Genomic DNA, 11802 nt, shown 5'->3' with positions numbered 1-11802 from the left:
AGTCTGGGACCCCTTGGGGATGACTACCTGCTGGCTTAGGCTCACTCCCTGGAGGATTGGGCCTAAGGTGGCAGTCAGACATCCCTCTGGCAGCCCGGCAGCCCTTGGGGATGTCCACTTGCCAGCAGGGAGCAGGCCAAGCTGCAGTTGGACATCCTTAATGCTGCTGAGGAGGCAGGAGAAGCTCCTAGCACCACTACTATACTGGCAGCCATCAGCCTGGCTTATGACTGAGCAGAGCTCCCCCTGTGGGAGCGCATTGACCACCAGGGGGAAGCTCTTGCATTGAGCATCTGCCCCCTGGTGGTCAGTGTGTGTCATAGTGACCAGTCATTCCCAGTTGTTCTGCTGTTAGGGTCAATTTGCATATTACTTTCTTTTTATATAGGAGTGACTGGCCAGCCTGGGTGAGGGGCTGATGGCTGTTTGTAGGCTGGCTACAACCCCCAGCCACCCAAGCTCCCAGTGGAGGCTGGCTGGAAGCAGGTATCTGGGATTTATTTGTCTTCTATAATTGAAACTTTGTTGCCATGAGTGGAGACCGTACCCGGCTCAGGGCCTGCGGGAAGCTTGTCTTCCTCCATCGCCTGGGTAACCAAGCCTCCTGCTGGCTCCAGCTCCGTGGCTGCTGGCCGCCATCTTGGTTGGGTTAATTTGCATATAGTCGCTCAGATTGGCTGGTGGTTGTGGCTTAGGGTGTAGCAAAGGTACAGTCAATTAGCTTCTTTGTCTTTTATTAGTGTAGATTTCACACTATTAATTCATTTGTTTATCTTCTTTTTCATATATTTATTAATTTATTTAAAAATGTAATATTGAATTGCTCCAAGTGTCCAGGCCTGAAGCATCCTCCAGGTACTTGCCCCTCCCAGCGCCTCAAACAGCAGACCAGTCACCAAGGATTTTGTATCCAATGTCCAAAAGTTTATTACTCAAGATGATGAATGCTGAATGCTGACTTCATGGATGTAGTGGATGCTGAAAATCAGGTGGAACTGGAAGAAAAACATGACTTATTAATCAAGTATTGGAAAACCAAAACAAACTTGAAGATCACTCTGCAATGGTAGATGCAGTTAAGGAAGAAAATATGGAGCTAAAATCAGAAAACCAAATTCTTGGACAATATATAGAGAAACCTCATGTCAGCATCTAGTGTTTTTCAAACTGACACAAAAAGCAACAGGAAGTAAGGGATTGATACCCTTTCTGTGTTATGGGTTGCTGCTGATCATTCTTTTTAAATTTGGATAGATTCCAGAAGTTATAATACTTTTGTTTTTGGCTTCATTGAATACTTATGAAGATAATGTCAGATCTAAGCAAAATTAAGAGCATAACTGAGACTTCCATGAATTTGTGTATTATGTTAGTCTATGAAAACGTGAAAATGTAGAGACTTTGTAATTAGAAATGCATATATTTATAAAACTTAATGTTTTATAAAATTTAGGTTTAGCACTGTCTTTTATTATATAGTAGGAGATACAAGAAAAGAACCATATTGTGAAAAGTGACCCAAATCATGTACTTAATGCACAGCTTTATTTATTCTACCATCTTCTGCCTCTTCTTCATTTGCTTTTTCTTCCCAATTTCCCTTATCCTGAAGGAAAAACTGGTTTCACATTTGTAAGAGTAATTTTAGTAGTTAATCATTTATGAGAGTAACCTGAACAGTATTGTTGAAATCAAACCAAAAGTTAGGGCTTGTTATTTGTTATACAGCCATGTGCTTGAAGATGAGCTCTGGTTGTGCGGATGCTTGAAATAGAAAATTTTGAGGAAAAATAGAAGATGGAAAAAGTACTTGGTAAATAGTAGTAACCAACTCCAGATGTTTTTACATCAGATTTGTGTTATCTCTTGCACAGATAAGATCTTTTGGGGAATATATATATGAACATGGATTAAGTTTGACTCACCTACATAAACCACATTTAGAATAGTTACAAAGAGTTTGGTCTCAAAGTATATTTATAGTATCTAGCAGATCAATTTTTGCAAAATCTTTTGAGTGTATTTTCAGAATCATGAATAAAATGGGAGAGTTTTATATATATAATAATTGATAATGTTTTCAGTAAGTTATGTCACTACTTCATCCAAAGTTTTCTGTAAGCCCAGCTACTTGGTATGCAGAGTTTTAGTCATTCTTTAATAATTTTTTAAAATGTAGTTTGTAGATTCCATTTGCTAAGGAAATTAATATCAGAAGTAATATTAAAGTTTTGAATAGGAAAAGAGATTCATTAATATAAATTATAGTTATTAGATTTGGGCTACTTTTAATTATGGAATAATATTATGTTTGTATTTGTGAATGATTCAATGAATAACTATACCTGTATGAATATATTATCATACTGCAAAACATTTTGCATCCCTTTTGTGACCTAATTTATGAATGTTTAAAATTGTGTTGCAGTTTTGCTTTACTGTTTAATAAAAGGCTGTTTCAGAAATATATATGTATATATGTTATTACACATCTATCATGTTTCAATTACTATGCTAGAAAAATAAGGTATAAGGCAAAGTTCCTTTTCCTCACAGATTTAAAAAATCCATGATGCAGATAGACAAACTGGCAATTCAAAAAAAAAAATGCAATGTGTGGGGATGGATAGATAAAGAGCTCAGAGAAAATTACTCAAAAGAAAAGATCAGAGGCTGAGGTTTCAATGGTGACTAGGAATGTGTTGCACAAATCTTGGAGAGGTAAGAATCACTAGGATGTTTCAGGCAGAATAAATAATATGTGCAGATAGAGAGACAAGGCAGAGAACAATCATTAGAATGATGTGGCTTGAAGTAGGGCATGTGAGGGAGAAAGGTTCAAGTCTTGAAGAGATTTTGCACCACAATAAGGAATTTGTCCTTGGAATGACAGGCACTATTGATTTATCTTACTAAGGGGACAGAGATGATCAGCTCTGCATCATTGAGGAGACTGGATAATATTCAAGGAAAGAGTTGTGTTGAGCCAGACCAGAGTTCTAGAGATAGGAAGAGACCTAATGCAATTAGACCAAGTGAAAAAGGATGAGGTTTTAAAAACATTGCAATTAATTTATCATTCATACCATTTCATGGACCTACTACAGATATGGATAAACAGTCTGACATGGAAATAAATCAAGCAAATGTTAAAATTGCATCTGGTGATGCTCATTGCATTTATCCAGTTAAATTTGTGTATAATATCATCCTATTGTTTTCTGCTTTAAAAAATAAAGCCATTAGATCAGTCATTTATTTTATTAAACAGCTTTAATGTGATAAATAGTATCTTACCAACTTCTTTTGGAATTGGGGAAAAAAACAAAACATTTTTGAAATAGTTCTGAACTAAGTGAAGATAAATTTATAATAGCTAAAGCTTTGTGTTGAGTTAAAATAGCATGGGATAATTTGTAGATTACTTTGAAATATGTTGAAATATCACATCTTATTTGAAAAGATTTATGAAAAATCATATATTTATACCTTTATGAAACCATTCCATTATTCAGCTGCATTTACTGGTAACAATTTTATTTCCATGACATTCTTTATTCAAAATAATAAATCCTTGTCAGGGTTAATTGTTCTAGCAAATATCAGATATGTACATGATCCCATGTGTGTATGTTTATGTGTGTATAAACATATATGTATTTCCAAGTTATTTTTATATGCTGATTTTTATTGTTAATTGTTTTTATCTCTAAACAACTTTCAAACTCCATTACCCGATTAAATTTTAGTTCATCTCACAATCTCAGGATACTACACAGAACCTTCTTTGGTGGACAAGGGGGAAGGAAATTCTTCTTGCTTCTCTCACGTTCTTACCTGCATCTCTGCTTGTCACTTGTCAAAGGTCAATATTGTTTTACTTTCTTAACAGCTGGAGGAGCTCAGATGAGAGGCAGATCTTAGGTCAGTGGTTCTCAACCTTCCTAATGCCGCAACCCTTTAATACAGTTCCTCATGTTGTGGTGACCCCCAACCATAAAATTATTTTCGTTGCTACTTCATAACTGTAATTTTGCTATTGTTATGAATCGTAATGTAAATATCTGATATTCAGGATGTATTTTCATTGTTACAAATTGGACATAATTAAAGCATAGTGATTAATCACAAACACAATATGTAATTATATATGTGTTTTCCAATGGTCTTAGGTGACCCCTGCGAAAGGGTCATTCAACCCCCAAAGGAGTCTTGACCCACAGTTGAGAACTGCTGTCTTAGGTCCTCTCCATGCTGAGTGTGGCTCCTGTTCCTATTCCCAGGAACCCTCCTACATCTACACTTTTAGATTTGACACTTGAAATAATACAACTGCAATTGTGCCTTAGGCAGCCAACACTTAGGAAGTATAAAAAGACACAAAAACACTTTTTTTCCCTACTATCAAGGGTGCAGCTGACCACTTATGCTGCCCTTTATGACATCTATGGCCCAGCCCTCAGTGTTCTGCCTCACCCTACCCCTGATAATAGTTCTCACAGGCAAGGGAGCAGCAGCATGGGAAGGGAGCAGGCAACACCCATTTCTATTTGTGTTAGTTTTGCTCATCCTCTCAGCTATATTATATACAGAATAGGAGAGTGCATGCTGCCTTTCTGACTGAGATAGGTTGTCATATCTTTCCACTGTGTGCTCAATCAGAAAATGACATGGAGAGCATTATGCAAAGCGAAATAAGCCAGTTGGAGAAAAATAAATATCATATGATCTCACTCATTTGTGGAATATAATGAACAACATAAACTGATGAACAAAAATAGATCCAGAGACAGAGAAGCATCGAACAGACTGTCAAACTTCAGTGGGAAGGCAGGGGAGGGTGGGGGTGGGTGGTAAGAAATCAACCACAGGACTTGTATGGGTGCATATAAGCATAACCAATGGACACAGACACTAGGGGTCTGAGGGAATGTGCTGGGGGATGGGGGTTGCCGGAGAGAGGTCAATGGAGGAAAAAGGAGACATATGTAATCCTATATGTAATAATTTAAACAATCTATACTAATAATAGAGGAATATGCAAATTGTCAGGGACACCGTCACAATAACAACTGAACAGCAGGCTGTGTGGGGAGACCAGGCTGGCGGGGGGGGGGGGGCATTTGGGGGCTACCAGGCCAGCAGGGGAGGCAGTTAGGGGCAATTAGGCTGGCAGGCAGAGGGGATTAGGGGTGATCAGGCCGGCAGGAGGGCAGTTAGGGGCTATCAGGCAGGCAGGCAGGTGAGCGGTTAGTAGCTGGCGGTCTGGATTGTGAGAGGGATGTCTGACTGCCGGTTTAGGCCCGATCGGGCCTAAACCGGCAGTTGGACATCCCCCAAGTGGTCCCAGATTGGAGAGGGTGCTGGCTGGGCTGAGGGGACCACCCCTCATGCACAAATTTCATGCACTGGGACTCTAGTAAATAATAAAATAAAAACACAGACACACACACAAACAAAAAGAAAATGACTAGAGTCATCAATTACTTTTGTTATTATAAGGAGACAACTTAACATTTATCCTTGTGACTCTAAACTGAATAGTAAGTGATTCACTTTCCATAGTCTTAATTCAGCAACTCTAAAAATGCTAAGGAAATTATCCTAAAAAATGAGTTGTGAAAACATGTTCTACTTATCATTTTCTCTATGTTTGCTAAATAGAAAATGCAGGTACTTTATTATCACTATTACTAATATCAATATTATCAGTACTATATACATTTAATTTAATTATAATTTGAAATATGAAGTACTTTCTAAATTATAAAATATATTTATCCAGAAAGTCCTGCTATTTTTTATGTATAAAAATACATCTAATTGGCACTTTTTGCTCCTTTAGTGAAAAGGGTTGATTTTCAGAATAGTTCTGATAAATTTAAATATTTAGATTTTAAATTATTTTTGTGTAATTTGGGTGAACTATACAGTATTTCCTTTCTTAGAATTCATAAGAAGTGGAAATTCAGCAATAACATGATACTTAGGGCAAGAACATTGAAACTGGTTACTTTGTATTACCTACTTAAAATTCTAAAGCCTAAAAGTGAGTTTTTGGGAACACAAAGAATTTTAAAATGTACATGGTATGGTGTTAGTCTAGATCATATAACTTTTTTTCCATAGAAAATAATTGATGGGATGTACAATATAGAAGAGAATTTTTTATTTCATTCTTTTATACATTATTATGCTTTTTAAAGAAAATATGAAAGTATAATTTTGATTCATCAGAATTACAATAATTTCATTTGGTCAAAGGTCTTTTTTAAGTTTCATGAGATTGATATTACTTTTATTTTTATATTGAAATGAAAATGAAATGTACTAATCTAGAAATTTGGGGTGACTAATTCTTGGTCAAACAAAAAGGTCATGATTATCATCTTTAGTCAGTCAGAGTGCCTTTGTCAAGAAGATATTCTGAGACACAAAAATGTTATTAAAATGTTTCTACATATGTTTAAGCATAAGTGGGATGAACCAAGAACATAATGCCTCATCAATAGAGACAGCAATGCTTTGCCAATCACTATGCTTCACATAGCAGCTCTTGGTTATAGGATAGTGTGGCCTTCCCCTCATATCAATACAGTGATGAGAAAAATCCTCATATAAGTTATATAAAGAGTAATCTTAGGTGAAGCAGTAACATTATCTCAGCTGCTTCATCTGAGAAAAAGATCAAGATAGGAGTTTGCACAACAGACGAAAGTTGAGAATATAAGCTGGTTTAAGATTATGGGTGAAATTGATAACAGATGGAACCTGTTTTATTAATCCTACTGGCTTAGTTGTTCTCAGTGCCAATAAATCAAAAGCTCGAAATCCACATTGCTTCACTTCCTCTAATGTCAGCATGTCTATCAGAGGGATCTTCAAATGGGAAAAAGTAGAAATGGGCATGTGTGAGTGGGCTGGAAATTCTAGCAATTATAGTTGCATGCACCTTAGTGTAGCTTCCTACCTCTTACTATGATCACAGAAGGCAGATATCATCCAGTGGGAGTAAATTGAGGGGTCAATAAGTTGAACCTCAGAGTTGTTATCATGGAAAACTAAGGCCATATTAATGTAAATGATTAAAATTGTTGAACAATGAAGAACACTTACAAAATTGAGATTGAAAGCTAGTTCATGTATTGCAATATTATGTTCATAGACTAATTAGAAATCCCTATTTTTTATTTCAGAACACAATGATGTTTCACCATAAGTCTTTGAAATAAAATGCATCAGTAAGCCTCATACTCAAGGTGAGATGTCTTATTGATGATAACACACATCATTTTAAATTGTCATGATGTACCTTGCTGGTAATAGGATATAAAAAGAAGAACCAAGAAAATCATTTGTATGGGATCACACCAATCAGTAGAAATTATGGGGAAAATCCTATGTTTTGCTGCTCAGTATTCAATTAGAACCATGAAAGAATGTTCTCTCCCAAATCATTTTTACTAAGATGTAATAAATATATTCCTACTTCATACACAAGCTAAATTCTTGATGAGGTTAATATTCTTCACTACATTAAATCCTTTGTAAATGAGCTGAAGTCACTGCTCTCTGACAGCAGTTCAGTACTTTATGTCAGTGATCACAGTCCAGTTCCTAGTATTAATGTGTCCACATCATGAAATCTGTCAGGAAAATTGATATTAATGAGAGCTCTTGCTGGAAAACTCAAGACAAAGGCCAAATGTAAAATTCTATGGACAGTGAACTCTTTCTTAACTTCCATAGGCTATATATATCTTCTTATTGGAATCAAAATGCACCATCAGAAATATTTCACCATGAACACATATCATACAGTTGAGAAACCAGAAGATTCAAACCTATAGTGCCAGAGGTTTTCATTTCTCATTGTGTGCTTCATTCAATAGATTATTCTGTATAAACTTGGTTAAACTATTTAAACTTTACTGGTTGCAGAAACAAAGAACAATTTTAAGAACAGTTTGTTTTGTTTGTTTTAAATCTTTATTTTGAAAGTATTACAGATGCCCCCTTTTCTTCCCCATTGACCTCCACCTGCCCATAGCCCCAGGCCTTAAATTCCTTGCTTAATCTCTTCCCACCCACCCCCACCTTCCCTCTGAGATTCCACTGTCTGTTCTGTGCTTCTATGTCTCTGGGTCTTTTTGTTCACAGTTTATTTTGTTCATCAGATTTCATGTATGAGTGAGATCATGTGACATCTGTATTGTTTTGACTGACTTATTTCCTTCCCTATAATACTCTCCAGGTCCCTTCATGCTGTTTCAAAAGGTAAAAGATCCCTTTATCAGATGTGTCATTGGCAAATATGTTCTCCCATTGAGTGGGTTGTCTTTTCTTTTTGTTGATGGTTTCTTTTGCTGTGCAGAAGCTTTTAATTTTAATGTAGTCCAATTTACTTATTTATTTTCTCTTTTGTTTTTCTTGCCCTCAGAGATGTATTGGTGAACATATTGCTTTAAGAGATGTCTGAGATTTTGTTGCCTATGGTTTCTTCTAGGATTTTTATAGTTTCAAGACTTCATTTAAGCCTTTTATCCATTTTGAGTTCATTCTTGTGCATGGTGTAAGTTGGTGGTCTAAGTTCATTTTTTTTTCTTGCATGTACCTGTCCACTTTTCCCAACACCAATTATTGAAGAGGCTGCCTACTTCATTGTGTGCTCTTGCCTCCTTTGTCAAATAGTAATTGAGTGTAAAGGCTTGTATCAATTTCTGGAGTCTCTGTTCTCTTCTATTGGTCTATATCAGTGATGGCGAACCTATGACACATGTGTCAGAGGTGACACGCAAACTCATTTTTTTGGTTGATTTTTCTTTGTTAAATGGCATTTAAATATATAAAATAAATATCGAAAATATAAGTCTTTGTTTTACTATGGTTGCAAATATAAAAAAAAAATTCTATATGTGACACCGCACCAGAGTTAAGTTAGGGTTTTTCAAAATGCTGACACTCCGAGCTCAAAAGGTTTGCCATCACAGGTCTATATGCTTGTTCTTTTGCCAGCATCAGGCTGTTTTGATTATAGTGGCTTTGTAGTACAGCTTGACATCTGGTATTGTGATCCCTCCAACTTTATTTTTTTTATTATTATTGATTTCAGAGTGGAAGGGAGAGGGAGAGAGATAGAAACATCAATGATGAGAGAGAATCATTGATAGGCTGCCTCCTGCATGCCTCCCACCCGGGACTGAGCCCGGAACCTGGGCATGTGCCCTGACAGTGAATCGAACCGTGACCTTCAGATTCATAGGTTGATGTTCAACCACTGAACCACACTGACCAGGCTGATCCTTCCAACTTTGTTTTTCTTTCTCAAGATGGCTATGGCTATTTGGGGCCTTTTTTGGTTCCATCTAAATTTTTGGAGTATAGGTTCTAGATATATGAAATATGGGTAGCAGGATACAAAATTAACACCCAGAAATTGATGGCATTTTTATTCACCCATAATAAATTATCAGAAAGAGAAACTAAAAATAAGCAATCCACTTACCATTGCAACAACAACAAAAAAATTAAGATACATAGGAATAACCTTAGCCAAGGATGCAAAAGACTTGTACTCAGAAAACTACAGGACATTGAAAACAGAGACAGAGGAAGATATAAATATGTGAAAGAATATACCATGTTCATAGATTGGTAGAATTAACATCATTAAAATGCCCATACTAACCAAAGCAATCTATAGATTCAATGCAATCCCATTAAAATATCAAGGGCATATTTCACAGATTTAAGAACACCTAGAAACACAGGTAATTTGTTATGTGAGCACACAACCTCACAGACATGCACAGTATAAAACTCCAAGGAGTGGATAGAAAATTGTTTCCTTTCATACAAATATTAAGGAAACAATTACTGGGCACAGAAATATGTATACAGGGTGTCCCCAAAAAGGGGTATATGCACTTTAATAGCTGATAGCTCAATTTTGAAGATAAAATATATTTTAATAAACACTGCCTTTGTAAATATTCTAAATGTGTGTTTACATTTTTGGAATATATATTCCACTGAGTGGAAGATTATATATATACTCTCCTGTACATTCTACTCTTCATAGCTACCAAAATAGATAAGCAGTCATTCTCCGTCTCCTGTAAGGGATGTGCAGTATGTTCCTGGCCTTCCAATGGGGATTTTAGAAATGAATTGTCCTGGAGGTATATAAGTGAAATTGCCTGTGTAACAACCTAACCTGTTTGTAACTGTACCTTGTATTCGTACAGTTTGCTTCTAAGACAGTGTTCTGGACACTGAGCTATAAATTTGCGAGTGTACAGGTGGATATTTTGGAGTGGGAGTGTTAGGGGAGCTTAGTGTTAAAAAGATCCCTCAAATTCTTATGTGCACCAGGCATTGTCATTAGAAAAAAATTTCTATAGTTTACATTTAATTCCTTTACTAGTTTCAAAGTATAATTTAGGTTAATTCAATACAAATGCATGTAACAATGTTCAAGTTTTCAGCAATACTTTACTATAGCAATACTGTATATTAATGAAGATATTTTTATGTGAGATCTTTAAAAAATTTTGACTTTATCCATTTTAAGACATTTTGGGAACTCCTGGTCTATTTATTTCAAACTATGCCTTCTAAATTACACTCCAATTTCCCTAACCTGATGATATTCCATTAAAAATGTTCTATGTATGAACATTTCACTATATTAGCATCTCTTCAAAATTATAATTTGGTTTTGGGTTTACCATTATATATTCTGGTGTTTTTCTAATCTGATTTTGAAATGTAACTGATTTAGGTAAGAATTTATTATTATTCTAACTCTTTCAAAAAGCAATTACCCTTAGGCATAGTCATATAATAAAGTCCTTAACATCACCCCATTCAAAATTTTTCTTTCTTCCTAAACATTAATAGGTACAATATGGAAGGAAGATGGGCCCTAAAACAAATAAAACTATACAGAAAGTAGATATGGGACTTCTAAAGTGTTGAGAATACTATTCTGAAATTATTTTTCTTAATTCTAAAAAAAAATATTTCAAAATAGTATTTTCAACACGTTAGAAGTCCAAAGAACTTGTATACATATATTCATAACCCATTGACACATACAATAGTGTGGTGAAGGCCTGAGGCTGAGGATGGGTGCTGGTTATAAGGTGTCAATGGGGAAATAAGGGGGGGGGAGACATCTGCAATACTTTCAACAATAAAAATTGTTTTTTAAATCTCTACAAAGTTTAGAGAAACTCTCTGAGTCTTCACTCTTGAAAATTAAAAAAGTTCTCAGTGGAAGAAAACATTGGTTTTACCTACAACTATCTTAGTCTTTTATTAATTAATTTTTTTTATTTTTTGGTTTATTTTTATTTTTTAAATATGTTTTTATTGCTTTTAGAGAGTGGAAGGAAGAGGGAGAGAGCCCATAACCAGGCCTGTGCTCTGACCAGAATCAAATCAGCAACATCCTAGTGCATGGGAGGATGTTTAACCAACACACTAGCTGGGCAAATTCTTTTTCATTTTAAAATGCTCTTTATTTTGAAACTCTGGGGGCATGTGTAAGGCATGTTCACAAGTTTGAAGTTATGTACAAAACACATTCTCTCACTTCCCATCTGCTCTGCTTTTGCTCTGTACCTACTGCTATAAACTGGACCTTTTGTATCTTAATATATACAGTTCTTAGTCATTAGGAACATGCAGTTAATGATTTAAGGAACTGCATGGGGAACCTGCTTCAAAATAGGGAATAATCGGCTATGGATTAAATCAGTAAGACATTAACACTCACTGAGACAAGACAGAGGAAGG

At 35.7% G+C, this 11802-nt stretch overlaps 1 pseudogene; it reads left to right on the top strand.

The window, feature by feature from the left end:
• The first annotated feature begins 825 nt into the window (after positions 1 to 825).
• Positions 826 to 1193, top strand: LOC132226451 (short coiled-coil protein B-like; annotated as a pseudogene).
• The last annotated feature ends 10609 nt before the right edge of the window (positions 1194 to 11802 follow it).

The sequence above is a fragment of the Myotis daubentonii genome, chromosome 1 (genome assembly GCF_963259705.1).
Source record: "Myotis daubentonii chromosome 1, mMyoDau2.1, whole genome shotgun sequence".
NCBI classification, from domain to species: Eukaryota; Metazoa; Chordata; class Mammalia; order Chiroptera; family Vespertilionidae; genus Myotis; species Myotis daubentonii.
Note: the sequence above shows the minus strand (reverse complement) of the source record. Positions and strands in the feature narration are given on the sequence as shown.